Here is a 20844-nt window from a genome sequence, read left to right as displayed (position 1 = left end):
TGAAGCGGAAGAAAATGGGAGGGTGTAGGAATTAGGAAGGCAATAACAACAAGAATTAAACAAAGACATAATTCCATAAAGTACTGTTGCAACCTTCATGTCACAGATAATTAACATTCAGAGAACTGGGTCCACATTGGTGCCCTTGACAAAGGATGAGGTCCTCCAGCTGAACTATAGGAAGCTAAGGGAAAAAGAATAAAGTTTCTCAAATATAGATGTCTTATTAATCTGCCACATACAAGCAAATATAGAAAACGGAGGACAGTGCAGAAAACAAGCCCACCGGAAAATGTCCAAGGGATAGACTTAGAAGCACAGCTCAATTATCAATTCAAAAGGGAGCAAGGCCAGTATAAGTGGAACAAAGTGTGTTGTTGAGTTCCTAATGTTAGTGTTTTCCTCATCTTCTTCCCCAATTTTCTTCCTTCTACCTTTTTACACCGTACAGAAGCAGTTAGATGAATGTCCTCCAATTGAAGTTTATACTATTAACATTCTCAAATTTCTGAGGAGTCAGTTCTAATCTTTTTACCTTCCAAACTCACTAATTTTACAGTCAGCCCCTTCTGACTGTGTTTTGGCTCTACTCCATTATCTAAACGTTCTGCAAATGCACAGTAAATTAGTCCAGGCCTGGTTGCAGGCTAGGACTAACTAGATCAATTTCGAGCAGGCAATGTCAGAGCTACTCAAGGCTTAGATAGCATGAGATAGCAGCTCAGCTTGTCTTGTTACAGGACTCTTGGCTAAGGTATAGGGACAGGTGGAGTACAATATTATTTAAACAACTTCATCTCTAAGAATTATAAGCTGAAACCAGGTATCATACTGCGAGCAGAAAGATTAACAACTACAAAGGAAAGTTTACAAGTTGTAAAACTGGACAGCAACAACAGATTTAAGTTACCCTTAGATAGATTCAGTGAAGAAGAAATACAGATAATTGTATTTTCCCATAATCACTTCTCTTTGTAGCTGCCAAGTCCAGCAACAGAAAGAACCGTTAACTTTATGAAATGAAGCCCAACAAGTAAAAGAGGAAACAAGAGAAAATCTGCAGGTACTGGAAATCCAAGCAACACTTGGAGTGTAACATCTGAGTAGAAGAGGACTCTGCAGGAGAGCATTGTGGTGGCAGAAATCAGTATTCAGTATGTTATAAACCAAGTAAAAGGAAATCAAAAATTTTGTACCTTTCAAAGCAGATGTAACATCAGAGACAGTTGGGGTGGGGTGGGGAGTGTTACACATTGAATATTGAATTTAACATCTCCAGCAAATCGCCTTTTATTTCCTCTCTATAGGTATGGTTGCATCAAATTTTATATCAAGGACATCCTTCTGTTTTCTCCACACTCCGTAACGGCAATTAAAACTATTCCAGTTCTGAAGGACCCATGATCTGAAAAAGTCTGTTGTTCTCCCCACACATTACTTGATCTGAGTACTTCCAATTATATTTCTGCTCTTGTTTCAGAGCTCAAAATCTACAGATATTTTTGTTGCAACTGGAGGGTGGGATTAAAGGGCGTTTTCTTGTGACAGGCATGACATATCCAATGACATTTTCTGCAGTTTAAATTTCTATTCTGCGATCAAGTGAGACTTTCATTAGTTGCAAAGTCATACAACACCAATGCAATGTTCAGAGGTACAGTTGCAAGAAAAAGTTTGCAAACCCTTTGCAATTACCTGGGTTTTATGCATTACTCATAAAATATGGGCTGATCTTCATCTCAGTCACAATAATAGACAAACACAATCTGCCTGAATTAATAACACACAAACAATTGTACTTTTGCTCTTCAGTATTGAGTACACCATTTAAACAATCACAGTCTAGGTTTAAAAAAAAAATAAATTCTGGGGTAATGCCTTCCACAAAAGCTATTTGGAGTCAGATGAGATTGGAGGTGTGGGTCATAGAGGTCCCCAGCCCTATAAAAAAGACACATAAAGTCAGGTTACTAACAAAGCCTGCTCTTCTCAAGAAAGATCTTTTATATGCACCATGTCTTGATCAAGACAACTTTTAGAGGACCTCAGAAGAAGAAATGTAGAGATGCTTGACGCTGAAAAAGGCTACAAAATCATTCCTAAAGACCTGAGCGTTCATCAGTCCACAGTAAGAGAAACTGTCTACAAATGGAGGAAATTCATTACTGTTACAACTCTCCCTCGGAGTGGGTGTCCTGCAAAGATCATATCAAGAGCACAATGTGCAATGTTGAAGGAGGTGAAAAAGAACCCAAGGGTAACAACAAAAAAAACCCCACAGAAATCCCTAGAACTTGCTAAAGTCTCTGTTTATGTGTCCACTATATGAAAAATACTGAACAAGAATAGTGTCATGGAAGGACACCACAGAGGAAACCACTGCTCTCCACAAACAAAATATTGCTGCATGTCTCAAGTTTGCAAGAGACCATTTGGATGTCCCACAATACTTCTGGGACAATATCCTGTGGGCAAATGAGACAAAAGTTGAACTTTTTGTTAGAATTACACTACGTTTGGAAGAAAAAGGGCACTGCACAGCACGTCCAAAACCTTACCCCAACTGTGAAGCATGGTGGAAGGGGCATCATGGTTTGGAGCTGCTTGGCTGCCTCACGGCCTGGACAGTTTGTCATCTCATTTTATCAAAATTTTATCAAGTTATTTCACAGGAGAATGTCAGGATAGTGGTCTGTCACCTGAAGCTTAATAGAAGTTGGAGATGCAAGAAGACAACGATCCAAAACACAAGAGTAAATCAACAAAAGAATGGTTTAAAAAGTAGAAAATTTGTATTTTGGAATGGCCAAATCAGAGTCCAGACCCTAACCCAATTGAGATGTTGTGGCATTACCTGAAGAGGGTTATTCATACAAAGTATCCCAGAAATATTGATACACTGAAACAGTTTTATATGGAGGAATGGTCTAAAATTCCTCCTCACTGTTGTGCAAGTCTGGTCAACAGCTACAGGAAACATTTGGTGGAGGTTATTGCTGCTAGAGGAGGTTCTACCAGATATTAAATACTTTTTCATACCTTTCATAGTTCACATAGTTTTTCCAGCCTCAAATGGGAAATATTAAACATGTGTTCAATAAAGACATGAAAAGTACAATTGTTTGTGTGTTATTAGTTTAGATAGGCTGCGTTTGTCTATTATTGTGACTTTAGATAGAGATCAGACCACATTTTATGAGTAATTAATGGAGAAAACCAGGTAATTGCAAAGGGTTCACAAAATTGTTCTTGCAACTGTTGGTAATTACTGCAAAGTTGCAAATCCCCACATTGCCTTAGATGCAAATTTCCTTAAGCAACAGGTTAAATCACAGAGAAGAATATATGTTAACTTTTCAGTTCTGCTCTTAGCTCTGAAGCCCAGCATCTGAACTACTTTGGTTTAGTTACATGATATCAAGTTGAAGTGACAGAGGTTCTAAAAGGCAAAACTGTGTTTTGGCTCAATGAAATCATGGATTCCTTACCCAGTAATGTGGGCCACAATAAAAGAATCATATTGTTTAATTAGCTGATAGCCTATTCCCCTCTTTCCATTACTCAATTGCAAGTTTACAATAGAACCTGCAATAGCAGCAGAGACACTGAGAAAAAGATTGGGAGCTCAGGAGCTAGATTTTGGAAAGGTGCAGACGGTTTGGCTGTCATGGTTTGGGGGGGGGGGGGTGTGGAGAGAAAGACTTCAACTGCCTGAATATTGATTGGCAAAAGGTTTAGATGGGACAGAATTTGTTAGGTGTGTCCAGGAAAGATTCCTGACTAAGTATGTAGACAGGACAACTGGAGGAGAGGCCATACTGGATCTGGTTTTAGGCAATAAACCAGGACAAGTGTCAGATGCCATGATGAGTGAGCATTTTAGAGACAATGACAACAACTTCCTGACCTTTACCAGAGCCTTGGAGAAGGATAGAAGTAGACTTTATGGAAAAGTATTTAATTGGGAGAGGGGCTATAAAGGGGCTATATAGCATCATAAGGCAAGAACTTAGGAGCACGAATTGGAAATGGATGTACTCAGGAAAGTACACACAAAAATGTCGAGGTTGTATAGGGAGCACTCGTATGAGTTCTGGGTAAGTTTAACCCATGGAGGCTGGGAAAGGATGGTGGGGTGAAGGAAAATATGGTGAAGTGGAAGAATATAGTTTACTCAAGGTTTAGAAAGCAAGGATCATTTAGGGCTCTAGAAAGTTACAAGGTAACCAGGAAGAGCTGAAGAATGGACTTAAGGAAGCTAGAAGGGGACATGAGAAGGCCTTGGCAAGAAGGATTACGGAAAGCCTCAAAAAGCTTTACACATATGTAAAGATCAGAAGGATGGCTAGTGTGAAGGTCATGCCAATCAGGAATGGTATAGGAAACATGCCTGGAGTCAGAATACTTTGTTTCAGTATACACCAGTGAGAAGGAACCTGATGTTTGTGAGGACTACATAAAACAGGCTGATAAGCTAAAACATGTTGATGTTAAGAAACAGTATGCACTTGAACTGGAAAAAAATAGGATACTGTAAGTCCTCGGGGCCAGACAGAGTGTACCCCAGGGGGAAGCGAAAGAAGAGATTACTGCACTTCTAGCAATGATCTTTTGCGTCCTCACAGGCCACAGTAGTACCAGATGTTTGCAAGGTGACAAATGTTATTCCTGTGTTCAAGAAAGGAAGTAGGGATAACTCTTGGAATTATAGACCAGTGAGTCTTACGTCAGTGGCAGGCAAATTATTGAAGATTCAGAGACATGATTCACGAGCATATGGAAAAACAGCCTGGTTAGGGATTGTGAGCATGGCTTTGTGAGAGGTAGGCCATGCCTCACAAGCCTTACTGAATTCTTTAAGGATGTGACGAAATACACTGACGAAGGTAGAGCAGTGGATGTGGTGTATGCAGAATTTAGTAAGACATATAACAAGGTTTCCTATGGTAGACTCATTTAGAAAGTCAGGAAGCATGGCTGTGTGGATGCTGAACTGGCTTCCCCATAGAAGGCAGAGGATGATTGTAGACTGAGCATTTTCTGCCTGGAGGTCAGCAACTAGTGGTATTCCACAGAGATCTGTTCTAGGACCCCTGCTCATCAGTCATTTATAAAAATTACAAACTGAGGAACTGGAAGGGTGGGTTAGCATGTTTGCAGATCTCACAAAGGTTGGTGGAGTTGTGAGTGCTGTGTTGTCAACAGGACACCAAAAGGATGCAGAGCTAGGAAAAGAAGTGGCAGATGGAGTTCAACCCAGAAAAGTGTGAAGTGATTCACTTTGGAAGGTCAAGTTTGAAGGCAGAATACAGGGTTAATGGCAGGATTCTTAGCAGTGCAAGGAACAGAGGGATCTTGGAGTCCATATCCATACAGCCCTCAAAGTAACCTTGCAAATTGACAGGGTCATTAAGGTATGATGCGTTAGCCATCATTAATCATGGTACTGAGTTCAGAAGTTATGACGTAATGTTGCAGCTCTATAATACCCCGGTTAGATCACACTTGGAATTTTGCATTCATTTCTGGTTGCCTCTGGGGAAACGAGGGAGAGAGGGGGAGGGAGAGAGGGGGAGGGAGAGAGGGGGAGGGAGAGAGGGGGAGGGAGCAAGGGGGAGGGAGCAAGGGGGAGGGGGGAGGGAGGGGGGGAGAGATAGAGATAGAGAGAAAGGAGGAGGAGGAGGAGATTTATCACGATGCTACCTCGACTAAAGAGCATATCTTGAGGACAGATTGAGCAAGCTAGGGCTTTTCTCACTGGAGTGGAGGAGGATGAAAGGTGACTTGATAAATGTGTACAAGATGATAAGAAGCATAGATTGAGTGGATAGCTAGAGATTTTTTCCCCAAGCACAGAAATGGTTAATATGAGGGGGCATAATTTTAAAGTGACTGGAGGGAAGTATAGCCAGGGACATCAAAGTTAAGTAGCTTTTTTTAAAAAAAAAGAATGCTGGCTGCATGGAACGTTCTGCAAGGGATGGTGGGTTGAGGGAGATACATTAGGAGCATTTAAGCAACTCTTAAATAGGCACATGGATAATAGAAAAACTGAGGGCCACATAGGAAGGAAGGCTTAGATTAGGTTAACAGGGCCTATACTGTGCTGTAATGCTCGATGTTCCAGTATCTTATTCAACTGACCACCGCCTAAGAAGGATTCTGACATATCTGTGCTGGAATTAACACAATACATTTGACTAATAAATAATGCTAACAAAAGTGGGCCAAACAGGCTACACCCTTTTTCCTGTACCTCTACCTTTATCAAACAACTTGCAGGATGGAGCGATTTTAACTTTTTATTTATGAAACCCATATGAAGGTGCAAGGGTTGTGCAGGATATCACAAGGGTTGAGAAAGATAGGTGTACTACTAATGTAAAGGAATTTAGATGACGAGCAAATTTGATTTCTAAGTCAGTATGAATATGTGGAGTTCCACTCACTCCCCACCCACATCGTGGCACAGGAATAGAAACTTCAAGCAGTTTCAAACTCTTGGAATTGCACATCTCACAAAACCTCTCATGGTCCCAGAACACATCTTCCACAGTCGAAAAATCTCATGAACACCTCTACTTTCTGCAGAAGCTGAAGAGAGCTAGTTTATGCACACTAATACTCACAACCTTCTACAAATGTGGAGTTTCTGGTTTAAGATGGCACTGGTACAGCACAGCAACGACTTGCTGACAGCAAACACAACTAATAACTACTTTATAACTCGCTTTTTCTCAAAAACAATCACGGCATTCAATAGCCTGTAACTTCCCTTTTGGAGCTGAGCTTTTGAATTGCCAGTACGACCTGGCGCTTTCGCGGTGTGAACTGGTGACTCATAGTTACAGCATGGCACATGTGGAACAAATCAGGGCAACATGACCTGGGCCCGAGAGCAGGGAATAAGCCAATGTTTGGTTATTGCTCGAATGGGCTTGGAGCTGATGCAAAGTGAAGCAAAGTCAAGGCGGTGAGGCCTGGACCCAAGAGTAAGGAACAAACTGAAACTTGACTGATTTAAGTGCTGGGCCAGATTGAAAAGGTCAGGGTATCAGAGCCAGAGGAGAGGGACAGGGTGGCGCTCAGCTTGCTGTTCTACAAAGTTTACTCATCTCTGTGCAGAACGGAGGCTGTGGCCTGCAATTAGCAGCCCCTGGACCAGCCACAGCGATGACTGGCTTTGTAGCTGTGGCTCACTTTCATGAACTTCAGTTCTGAATGTTATTTGCTTACTTTTATTGCTTGCACAATTTGTTTCTTTTTCTGCATATTGGCAGTCTCCTTTTGTCAATGGATTATATTGGGTTTCTTTGGTTTGTGGCTGCCTACAAGGAGCCTAATCTCAATGTTGTATCGTGTACGTACTTTGATATAAATGTACTTTGAACTTTAGACAGCATCCTAATGTGATAGGTATTCAATTCTATCTCATGTTTGCTAAGCTTGCTTTCTAAATAATAGCTGCTATTTGAAAAGTAAACTTGCAGCTATATTGCTTTATTTAACTTCTGGTTGCAAATGGACGTCAGTCTTCAGTTCTTAAAATGTAAATAGAAAGCACCCTGAAGTCAAAAAAGCATTTAAGGCACTCTACCCGTAAAGAATCACTTCACCTGCTTTATTATTGCTCAAGTATAGAGTACAAGACAATGGGTTGTTTCAAAAAAAACAGGCCGACTCTTATGTTGCTTAGTTCAAGGAAGCTTGCAGAACCTGATAGATAATATCATTTAGCATATTAATAACTGATGTGTTCATAGATTGAAGAGTTTTATGTACTCAGAAGTTAGCTTTTCAGCATTAATGGTAGCTAAGATCCAAGTCTCTGAAAACACTTACATTAAAAGGATAACTGAGGAAATATCACATGCTTGTGAAGTCACTCAAGTGGGAGAAAAAAGATATAGACGTACAGAGCAGTTCAGACTTATTTGGAATGGGGTAAAGAACATCAAGAAACATGGGAGAACTAAAATCCATTCCTCTAGCTTTGGTTCTGTGATGTACAACTTGCTTGTCTGCATCATGGTATGTCTTTTTAGTTCATAGTAATTATACCTGTGTTTTGGAAATGCTTAACCCTTTATGTTTGAGAAATGCTTTGTGCTTTGGAAATAGTTTGTGCTTTAGAAATGGTTAAGATAAAAATCCTTTAAGTTTTAAATGTGTAGGCAGCTAAACTCACAATAAGAATAAACAGGGAAGTAAACTAGTCTTTGAACATTGGGTAGTTACAGTATAATCTCCCTTTAGTGATAGTAGTTGTGGCTACATATATTCAATAGGACTTGGTCCTCTTTTCACTTTTGAACTTCGTGGTCAGAATACTCAATCATGAGGCCCTCTGTTGGTCAGGGTCAACCATGAATATTGCGTCCTAGTTGTCTACATGATGTGCAAGCCAGGATAATACGATATGGAGAGCAAGCTGTTGCCTATAGATCAGGCTCCTCCTCTCCATGCAGCTGATGAATTTAAATGAACAGCAGAAATTGATACAGCTTGGCACCAGCAAGTTCACAGAACTTGCTAGTCAGCATTGAACTCAACTGTCTTAGGGACTCCAGCTCCAGACTTCTCCCTTGGGGTTTACTCCCAATGCCTTCCTCATAAGTGGCTATAGCTGCAAGGCAGAGGAGGTTTATTACTTCTTCTAGATGAGCTGCCAACCATGGCTGATGAGCCTCATCTGCCCAAAGTGACTGATTTTAAGGCACCAGTAACCTGCCTTTGCCCCTTCTCCTGTCAGTAGAAACTGTTCCACCAGACCTAGTAGGTAAGCCACACGTGAAAGCTAGGAGCTGGACTTTGTTGTTGTGGGCTATTTGAAACCCATGTCATTGGGAGAATTTAATAAGTAGTTGGAGCTTATCCACACCACCTACCCTGTCTATGACAACCTGAAGGAACCAGCAAACCCAATACCATCACACCAACATGCTGCATCACTGTGTGGTACGGAAACTGCACTGTCACGCATAGGAGGGCTCTACAACGGGTGGTTAAAACTGCCCAAAGCATCACTGGCACCAGTTTATACAGAAAAAGTGCCAGAAAAGGTCCTGTAACATCGTGAAGGATGTCACCCATGTTGCCTATAGACTGCTTGTCCCACTTCCATCAGAGATGAGGTCACAAGTATCCATGCCAGGACCACTAGACTCAAAACCAGTTACTTCCCCCAAATTGTCAGGCTGACCAACACCCCCACCCATTAACCCACCGCACCACCATTACAGTACATACACATCACTAGTGTCACTTTATGTACATACAATCAGTCTATGTATATAACAGTTACTTGAACATTGTGTTTTATAAAATTGTTTTCTTATCTATACTTATTGTGCTTTTTTGGTTTCTTTTTGTTTTCTTCATGCTTAGTTTTTTTTTACACTGCATCAGATCTGGAGTAAAAATTATTCCATTCTCCTTTACACTCGTGTACTGGAGAATGACAAACAATTTTGAATCTTGAACTTCTAGGTTAAAGATTGCAACAATACTTCGAGTGCATGATAAATGCATCAGTCGGGAGGCAGGAACTTCTTCAGTGGCATAAATAATTTTATATTTATACTGAAATTGCTTCTTATACCACTGCACATTTTGAAAGAAAACTTGGATGAAAGAGCGACAAGGCTCATCTTTTTTTTAAAATCATGAAACTGAACTGCTATATAGTCCACTGGATCCATGCCAACTACCAGAGTGTAATCACATTAGACCCGTTCCCCCTTCATTTCTCTGCATCCCTGAAATTCATTCTTTCAAACATGCCCTTGACCTACACTACAAAGTAGTATAGAGCAGCCAATTAACCTACCAGCATTTCTCTAGAATGTTGTAACGAAACGTGTGTCAAGAAGAAACTTCTGCAGTTAGTGAATGTACAACGTACCCCAAGTCCCCACTGACTGTGAGCCTGCAGCATTAACTGCTGTGCCACTATACTGCCCTTCAACTCATTTCTCTAATTCTTCCCTTTAACTTACTTGCATGTTACCTGGTATTATGGTGACATGATCACCATAGTAATGTATAGAACACAGACAGACAAGCATACACGTTATGAAAGTAATTACCAAGCCTCACGATAATGAAGTTGTTACACAAGTTATACTGACGCACAAGACAAACAGAAATGCTTAATTTCAGTGCAAAGGTCAGTCTCTTTCAGTTGAGTCATTAGAGAACTATTTCGTACATGGAAAGTAATATAATCCAAGGCAGGTAACCCAATTACTTGCATAGGACAGGGATTCAGTTGATACGCCCAAGAGCAAAACACAAGCTTTACACTATTGCATCACATTGTTGAAGCAATCAACATACATTAAGGTATTCCCCGAGTGACCTGGTGAGCATGTGCATAGAATAACAATGCCACAGATCAGCATTATTCTAGATTTATATTGATTCCAATCAGGACAAAAACTCAGTGCCACTAACTATGGTCAGAGTCACCAAAGTCACGTCTTGGAAATGTAATCACTGGATAAGGTCCTGAATCAGAATCAAGTTTATTACCACTGCCTTGTATGATGTGGAATTTGTTCTTTTGTGACAGCAATACAGTGCAAAGATATAAAATTATTATAAATTACAAAACAAATAAATAGTCTGTAAAGGCATCTGTTAGTCTTGCGAGACCATGGATCTGCCCCTGGAAAGTCTTCACTCTCCAGGGTGCAGGCCTGGGCAAGGTTGTATGGAAGACTGGCAGTTGCCCATGCTGCAAGTCTCTCCTCTCCACGGCACCGATGTTGTCCAAGGGAAGGGCATTAGGACCCATACAGCTTCGCACCGGTGTCATCGCAGAGCAATGTGTGATTAAGTGCCTTGCTCAAGGACACAACACGTGGCCTCGGCTAGGGCTCGAACTCACAACTTTCAGGTCACTAGTCCAATGCCTTAACCACCTGGCCACGTGCCCACACAAAATAAATAGTGAAACAAAATAATGAATGTATTCATGGACCACTCAGAAAGCAGATGATTAAGGAGAAGAAGCTGCTCCTAAATCATTGAGTGTGGGTTTTAAGGGTCCTGTACCTCCTCCCTGACAATAGTAATTCGAGGGGGCCTTTGACGATTGATACCACCTTGAAGCAGTGCCACAGACTTCTGCAGCCTCTTGAGATCCTATGCAATGAAGCTTCCATTCCAGGCTGTAAATGCTCTTCACCACACATCTACATAAATTCGCAAGTCTTTGGTGACATACCAAATTTTATCCAACTCCTAATGAAGTACAGTCTCTGGCATGCCTTCTTCATGATTGTATCAATGTGTTGGGTCCAGGACAGATCCTCAGAGATGTATAAAGTACAATGTACAAAGCAAATTTATTATCAAAGTACATACATGTCACCATATATAATCCTGAGATTTCTTGTGGGCATATATAATCCACAATAGAATTAATGAAAGACTGCACCCAATATGACTCACAAACAACCAACCAATGTGCAAAAGACGACAAACTCTGCAAACACAAAAGAGATAAAAAAAAATAAATACATAATAAATTTCAAGAGTCCTTGAATGTGAATCCACAGGTTGTGGGAGCAGTTAAGTGATGGGGCAAGTGAAGCTGAGTGAAGCTATCCCCTTTCATTCAAGAGCCCGACAGTTAAGGGGTAGTAACTGTTCCTGGTGTAGATCCTGAGGCCCCTGTATCTTCTTCCTGATGGTAGCAGCAATTGTCGGGGCCCTTGATGATAGATGATACTTTCCTGCGACAGTGCTCCGTGTAGATATGCTCAATGGTGGGGAGGGCTTTATCTGTGATAGACTAGGCCGTATGCACTATGTTTTCTAGGAATTTCCGTTCAAGGGTACAGGCTTCCCCGCCATCGGAAGGTAGAACATTCCTATGAAACGGTTCGTAAGCCGGAATGTCGTAAAGCAAAGAAGCAATTACCATTTATTTATATGGGAAAATTTTGTGAGTGTTCGCAGACCCAGAAGTAACCTACCAAATCATGCCAAATAACACATAAAACCTAAAATAACAGTAACATATAGCAAAAGCAGGAATGATATGATAAATACACAGCCTATATAAAGTAGAAATACTTTTCCACAATCATTGCTGCACTGATTCTCCGTAGCGAAAATCTCACGCAAGCGCTGTTGGCAAAACACACTCTCTCCAGTAACCTTTAAGCTATGAAGCTGCCAAATCATACCAAATAACACATAAAAATACACAGCCTATATAAAGTAGAAATAATGTATGTACAGTGTAGTATCACTTACCAGAATTGGTTCAGCGCCGAGCACACTGATGGTGGTGTGTTAGGCTGAGTTGTCACAGGTTGGGGTGGTGCAGTGGCCCACACCCTCCAGGCCGCCGACCAATACATTGCTGCGAAGCACGTAGAGGTCCAGTGGTAGCCGGGAGGCACACAGCACATCTTTAAGAAAAAAGCCGAAATAAACATGCTAATTAATTAGGTGCCGCCCGGCACGTAATTGTTGGCCCAGATCAGTGCCGATTGCATCACCTCTGATCTGGGCCGACAATTACGTGTCAGGTGGCACCTAATTAATTAGCATGTTTATTTCGGCTTTTTTCTTAAAGATGTGCTGTGTGCCTCCCGGCTACCGCTGCATTCTCCGCGAATAGGTATCTGTCCACGGCCTGGAGGTAGGGGTGGTGGGACACTGGGGTGTCATCTCGTCGTCTGTTTCCATTAGGGCAGGCAGCTCATCTTCTATGTCTGCCTGCCTCGATGTCGAAGGTCGAGGTTCGTCGTCTACTGTGGCTGATGTGGAAGGCTTGCTTGACTGCTGAGCCTTGCTCATTTTTCTATCATACAGTTCTTTGTAAGCACTCAAACCATCTTGCAAATATCCCCTAAACCCAAGTACCCTTTCAAAATTAAAGTCATACTTTATCATTGCAGCGAAAATCTCACGGAGTTGCTTCACGTTCAGTTCGCTACTGCATTCGGTTTCGATTGTTATCCTTTCCTCTTCCAATTACATCAGCTCTTCATCTATCAGTTCTTGGTCATGCGATGCCAAAACCTCTTCAACATCATCTTCTTCAGCTTCCACAAGCCACACTCACTTAGTCCTTACTTCGTTCACCATGATCGAAACGCTTAATTATGTCTAGTTTTACACTAAGTGCAACACCCTTATGAGCTCTTTCAGGCTTTTCCGATACCTTAGAACTTATCTTGCAAACGGCTGCTCACAGGCATGTGTTTAAGCAATGCCGGCGAGAATACCATTCCGAATCCAGGGGAGAGCGGCTGCTCGGGGCGCATGCTGATTTTTTCGTGTGCTGATTTTTTATCGTGCGCTGCTTTTTTTCCGTAACAGTGAAAACACCTTCTGAAAGCAAAAACAGGATACTAATGTAGGTCTTTCGTAACAGTGAGGTTTCGTAAAGCGAACGTTCGAAAAGCGGGGGACACCTGTACTAGTATTTCCATATCAGTCTGTGATGTAACTAGTCAATATACTCTCCACCACACATCTATAGAAGCTGCTGGGCCCAGAAAAGATCGTCTGAAATGATAACATTGAGAAATTTAAAGTTGCTGACCCTCTCCATCTCTCATTCCTCCAATGAGGACTGGTTCATTGACCTCTAGTTTCCTCCTCTTGAAGTCAATAATCAGGTCCTTGGTCTTGCTGACATTGAGTGTGAGGTTGCTGTGGCACTACTCAGTCACATTTTCAATCTCCCTCCTATACGCTGATTCAGCCAATGACAGTGGTGTCATTAGCAAACTTAAATGTGGAATTGGAGCTGTGGTTAACCTCACAGTCATTAGTATAAGGCAAGCAGAACAGGGAGCTACGCACATGGCCTTGTGGTGCACCTGTGCTAATGGAGATTGTTGAGCTGTTGTTGCCAACCTGAAATGACTGGGGTCTGCAACGAAGGAAACAGAGGATCCAATTGCATAAGGTACTGAGGCCAAGGTCTTGAAGCTTATTGCTTAGTTCTGAGGGGATGATGGGTGTTGAATGCCGAGCTGCAGTTGACGCAGAGCATTCTGATGTCTGCATCTTTGCTGTTCTGATGTTGTAGGATTGAGTGACGAGCCAATGAAATGGTATCTGCTGTGGACCTGTTGGTCTGGAGGCAAATTGGAATGAATCCAAGTCATTTCTCCGGTATGAGTTGATACGCTTCCATCACCAACTTCTCGAAACAGTTCATCACTGTGGATGTAAGTGCTACTGATGACAGTCATTGAGGCAGGTTATTACATTCTTTTTAGGCACTGGTATAATTGAAATCTGCTTGAATCAAGTGTGCACCCCAGACTACCAAAGTGAGAGGTTAAAGGTACTGGTGAACACTCCAGCCAGTTGATCAGCACAGGTCTTAGTACTTGGCCAGGTACTCCTCTGGGCCAAACAGTTGACACCTAGAAACTTAAAGCTGCTCACCCTTTCTACCCTGACCGCTCAACATTCTCCTGACTTCCACTTCTTGAAGACCAAAATCAATTTCTTAGTCGTGTTGATGTTGCGTGCAAGGTTGTTGTGTAATACCATTCAACCAGCCAAACCATCTCGCTGCGGTACACCTCCTTGTCGCTTTCTGAGATTCTGCCAATGATGGTGTCATCTGTGTATTTATAAGTGGCGTTTGAGCAATGCACGTAGACCTGAGCATAGAAAGACGAGAGTAGCAGCCTGAGCATGCATCTTTGAGGTAAGCCAGGTGTTGGTTGCCATCAAGGAGCAGATGCCATAAGTAGTCTCTCTTATTTTGCCTGTATCTACACTAGGAATGGTCATCTGGCTTAGTTAGCAAGAGATAATTGGCACCCATGGAATTGTATTGCTGCAGCAATATCTTCAGAGGTACATAAAGAAGATTAAAGAGCTATGCTATTAAAAGGAACACAGGCTGGGGTAATGCCAAATTACCAGAATTACTAAGAGTTTCACTGAAGTCTGTTGCTGATTGCCACATGCAAATAATCTTTGTGTGCATGCGTGCGTACACTTACTTTTACCATAAATTTACATTACGTGAACTTTTTTTTTAAATATCAGGAAAACATAATGACTTTAAAAATGTGGAGGCAACATAATACTTTTGAACAAGAAATGCTGCTTTGAAAACACCCACCTATCAGGAGAACTTATTGCCAAGTTCCTATGTAACCACAAATTTGAAAATAAACTGTTATCTCACCTTGAGCCTGCAAAGGAAAATACCAGGTATCATACCAGTTAAGGAGAGAAATTAGCCAAATAAGTTAAAAGGGCAAAGGGCAGCAGAACGGTACAACATTTTACGCTAAAGGTTTGTAGCTCTGTAGCCTCGGGTTCAGTCGTGACCTTGGTTGCTGTCTGGAGGAGTTTGCAAATTTACCAACTGCAAGGGTTTCATTCAATTTGACTTGTTTTTTTCACACATCCTAATGGAATGCAGACTTGTACATACTGGCTATCTAAACTCTACAGTCCTGATGCAGGGTCTCAACTCAGAATGTCAACCAACACACACAAAATGCTGGAGGAACTCAGCAGTCCAGAAGCATCTATGGAAAAAAGTACAATCAACATTTCGGGCCAAAATCCTTCAACAGGACCCTGCTAGATGAGTTCCGCTGAAGGGTTTCAGCCCAAAACATTGGCTGTACATTTTTCCCATAGACGCTGCCTGGGTTGCTGAGTTCCTCCAGCATTGTGTGTGTGTTGCTCGGATTTCCGGCATGTGATTTTTTTCTTGTTCAAAATGTCAACCATCACTTTGCTTCCACAAATGCCACATGGTGGTTAAGTTTGTCTGTTGCTCATTTAACAGTATCTGCAATCTCGCGTCTCCAAACCACAAGAGTTGTGTGTGCTCTTTTGCAGTTCACCACATAAACACAGCATGGATTCTCCACAGCCACTCCCGTTTTCTTCACATATTATGATGATCGACTATCCCAATGGAAGAATTTTCATTTTCTTCCTCATCACATCCCCAGCACAAGACATAGCATTTTGCAACTAACAAATTAACTCAGAATTGTAGTCATTATAGTTATGGTGAGAAATGCAACAGTCAAATATACACAGAGAGCAAATGAGATGATCCGCTAAATAAATGGTTTTGGTTGTTCTAGTTGATGGAGAAATAACACCAGAAAAACTCCTTATTAGTCTTTAGACATAAGCCTCACTATTTTGTATTGAATTGAACAGGCAGATAGAGACTAGTATTTTCATTAACTAAAGCCATCATCTTCAATAATATCTGAATATATGCGCAAACTTTGCTTAGGAGAATTTGCAACTGAGGGAACCCGATACATCCAACGTACGAACTTTAATGAGACATACCAAAGTAATTGCAGCTTCATTATTTTCCAATGTGGAAGTCAAGCCTTAATGCTGTTTTCCATAAGCACCTCACTTTCCACTTCTCGTCAGTACAGACTCATACAGTTGCAAACGATACCATCCAGCAGCTGATAAACTGCAAATAGGCTTGGAAAATTGTCATCAAACCTGGTCTGGTCCTTTTCACTCTTCTTTGTCACACCTTCAAACACCAACCTACACTTTTTCCACTCTTCAAACAAAATACATCTTCCACATACTTTAAATGTGCAATCATTAGTTCCATAAAGTTTTAAAAAATTAAATAATTGCTATTGAACTACAGGTGGCCATATCCAAACACAGATTCCTGTTCTCACAACATGAGGTCACAACTGTGACATTTTATTGGCTCAAACCTCAAATACTAATGCAACCTAAAATGATCGTGTGGGAAGACATTATCAAAAAAAATTAGGATCAGAAGCATGCTTTCAAGCACCAGGGTCCTCTTCTGCTATCCAGCTCCATGCACCCTACATTTCCCCATGTGTTTTACTGCCTTTGGTTATACATTTAAAATTAACCTGCATTAAACACTGTTTATGGAATAGATTTACAAATTTACATCATTCTGCATGCAGAGCTATTTGCTAGCATCTATCCCGAAAGGCTCAATTCTAATCCTTAGGTTCTCTGGCAACAGACACTCAAGGGAACAGATACATACTGCTTTTAAAAACTGAAATACATTGAATGCAGATGATTTTTTTTTCTTTATTCCATATTTCCCAACCATCTCAATAACTGCCAAAAGCAATATAGATATTCATGGAATAACCTTGTAAAGGATCCATATCATCTGGTGTCAGTACCAAACTCACGTTTGTATTAAAGTTCATGTTATCATTAATCTAGGCAAGAGTATAAATGAAAATAAGTTTACTTAACAAGGCTCTGAATATGGCTAAATTATTCTTTCTTACCTCTGGTGACATGCTAATGTAGGAGGCGCAAACAAGTAGCAGAGGCCTCTATTAGTGGGAATGCTCTATTTTTACCTTGGGAACTTAGTGTGGAATATGCTTCACAGAGGAGTCCTGTGTAAAAAAACATTTTAAACAGTTTCACAAACTCCTAGTCGGATAATTTCTGTAGTAAGGGGTTACCTGTGTTCCAATAATTACATGGCTTTGAGAGACATCTGGCAGAACTTGAAACTGTTCAAGTTTTGTTTATATCGCAGTCCCATATTCATTAAACAAACAAGAGAAAATCTGCAGATGCTGGAAATCCAAGCAACACACAGTCTGAGCACAACTGAAAGATTAGGATGCTGCCTTCAGGCCCGGGGATAAAACAGCTCTCAGCTTAGCAAGAGTTACACTTTCCCAAGCCATCAGGAAAGCAAAAGGGGAATATTCACAAAGAATATACAATCATTGCTGTGACACCAGAGTCAGGAGGCACATGTGGCTAGGCGTTCAGATCATAACCATAACGGACTACAAGTCCGCCTGCATGGTTTGATGCATGGAATGATGTGCCAGTGAGGAAGGACCCACTTCCTATCCCCTCCCGCTCACCCCAGTGGAGCAAGCACTCTGGCCACAGCTGATATGAGGAAAACCTTAGCCAGGGTCAACCACGTAAAGCTGCAGGGCTTGATAACATATCTGGTCGGGTACCGAGGGAATGTGCAGTCCAGTTAACAGAGGGTCTAAAAGGCATCTTCAACATCTCTCTGGAACAGTTCACTGTGCCCGCAGACTTCAAAGCAGCCATCCTCATCCCAGTGCCAAAGAGGGCAACAGTAACTTGCATTAACGACTGCCATCCAGTGGTACTGACATCAACAATAAAGAAGTGCTTTGAGCAACTGGTTATGTGTCGGATTAAAATCTTTCTACTACATTAAGCCTTTTCCAATTCAGTTATTGCTCAAATCAGTCCACTAATTTGCCATAGATTCCACACTCCACTCCATCCTGTCTCATCTGGCAAATGGTGCCTGATACACCAGGATGCTCTTTATTGACTTCAGCTCAGCAGTTAATACAATTATCCCTCAGACCTGGTGGGTAAACTGTCCTCCTTGGGTCTCAACACCTACTTCAATAATTGGATCTTGGACTTCCTGGCAAAAAGCCCATAGTCAGTCCAGTCTGTGTTGGCAGAAACACCTCTATCTCCATCACACTGAGCACTGGTACTCCCCAGGGTTGCATGCTCCAGCCCACTACTGACACATAATAGATCCAGTTCAAATCGAAACTTCAAGTTTGCTGATGACAGTAGTTGGCCTCATCAGTAACAACAACAAGGCACCATCCAGAGAGGAGGTAGAATGGTATGAGCACAACAACTTGTCCTTTAATGTGGACAAGACCAAATAAATGATTGTGGACTTTTGAAAGATACAGGTTGACCATTCCTCACTGCACTTAAACAGCTCCTCCATGGAGCACCAGTTTCTGGCAATACACATAACGGACACCCTCATCTGGTCCCTCAACACCACCTCTTTGGTCAAGAAAGCTCAACAGCTTCTCCACTTCGAGGTGTTTGAGGTGAGTAAAACTACCTTCCCTCCCCAATCTAACCGGTTTTTACAGGAGCACCATTGAGAGTGCCCTGACCAGCTGTATCACCATCTGGTACGGGAGGTGCTAAGGCATCTGACTGCAAGTCCCTACAAAGGATTGTAAGGACTGCTGAGAGGATTATCGGGGTCTCTCTTCCACCCAGAGGTATTTATCAGGAATGCTGTGTATGCAGGGCCTTTAGCATTGCCGATGATTCCTCCCATCTGTCCAACAATCTCTTTGACCCCTACCATCAGGCAGAAGATACGGTAGTAACACATACAAAATGCTGGAGGAACTCAACAGGTCAAACAGCATCTGTGGAAATGAATAAAGACGTTGAGCAGGATGGTCCACTTGCAAACTCAAGTCCTTTTGCAACTGGCGAGTATTCCAGAGGCTGGAATTCAAAGGTGCCATTACAATTATTCTTTATCTTTTGGTTGGGAAAGTTATTTTGGGGAAACAAAAACATAAAATGGCATCCTCCACACAAACACAAGGAAATCTGCAGATGTTGGAATTTCAAGCAGCACACATAAAAGTACAGGCCAGGCAGCATCTCTAGGAAGAGGTACAGTCGACATTTCGGGCCGAGACCCTTCATCAGGATCATCAGCAACTTTTATGTGTGATCCTCCATACAACATTGATTGGATTCCCTAAGAATCATCCAGGAAACAGGTATGCATCCTGAGCCTCACACTTGGTAACAAGTGAATAAGCTTTAGCATTCATTTAGCTTTTTGTAAGTTGCAATCATCAAGATCAAATGAGGCACAAATTTGATGAACCTAATTTGCATGATATTGACTAAGGACCCAAATGGTTAGAACGAAAAACATTTACTGTTTTACAAAAGCCCTGCTGGAGGCAAGTCTCTTACCAAATTGCTATCACTTTTCAATGACCAAAAATAATGCCAAAGCCAGGTATGGAAACAAAGCCTCCTATCTCTGCTAACTATTGCATATTCAAATACATTTGCAAATTAAGAGATCAAAATCACCTTCCCTCCCCCTTCATGGGACTTGTGAACTTTTCATGGGAGTGCCAGGGGTAAAAAAAACATACCAAAGCCTTTGTCAGGAAAAAGAATAACACAAAAAGATTACATTCAACTATAACAGGAGGCTGTTAGTTGGTTAAGATGTTACACCAAAACATCTTCATTACTCTCACATAGTTGTAAATCATCCCTTGGATTCGTCTGGGGATCCAAGATGGAGCGGGTGAGACGGACCGTCATGCACAAGTCCCTGGACAATGGGGGCAAGAACGTCCCCAATGTCGCCCTCACCCTGATGGCCAGCTTCGTATGTGGCTGCATCAGGTTGTGTGTAGAGCCCAGGTATGTGGGCACCAAGTACCACTATGGCCCAGGTTCTACCTGTCGCCCTGGCTACGAAGGATGGGTGTGGCCCCACTCCCGCGCAACTCCCCAGTCAGCTGGTCGTTGCCGGCATACCTGTCCTACATAGCAAAGTTCTTCCAGGAGAACGCCTTTGACCACAGGGCCATCAGGCAGTGGTCGGCACGAAGTGTCCTGCAGGCACTGCAGGAGAAGGACGTGATGGACACAGTGGGGTGGTTCCCTGAGCAGACTGTCCAGTGCATCTGGCAAAATGCCTCGTCGTCAGATCTCACCAACAGGCACCAAGACCTCACCTGGCTGGCGGTGAGAGGGGCCCTCCCAGTCAGAGCCCTCCTGTACGCCCGGAATGTCGTCTCCGCACCCCACTGCCCACGGGAGGACCGCAGTGAGGAGGAGTCTGTGACCCACCTCTTTGCACACTGCCAGTTCGCAAAGAGGGTGTGGAGGAGGATGGACGGGCTAGTGTCACGTTTTATCCCCAGCAGCTGCGTAACAGAGGACTCTCTGATCTATGGGCTGTTCCCGGGGACGCACACGGAGACCAACATCCAGTGCTGCTGGCAGATCATCAACTCGGTGAAAGCC

The 20844-nt window shown here is 42.2% G+C and overlaps 1 protein-coding gene across 1 annotated transcript in view; it reads right to left on the bottom strand.

The window, feature by feature from the left end:
- foxj3 (forkhead box J3) overlaps nt 1-20844 on the bottom strand; it is a 168752-nt gene that overhangs the window by 73368 nt on the left and 74540 nt on the right. The window lies entirely within an intron of this gene.

The sequence above is a fragment of the Mobula birostris genome, chromosome 27 (genome assembly GCF_030028105.1).
Source record: "Mobula birostris isolate sMobBir1 chromosome 27, sMobBir1.hap1, whole genome shotgun sequence".
Classification (NCBI taxonomy): domain Eukaryota; kingdom Metazoa; phylum Chordata; class Chondrichthyes; order Myliobatiformes; family Myliobatidae; genus Mobula; species Mobula birostris.
This window is presented reverse-complemented; position numbering and strand designations above follow the sequence as displayed.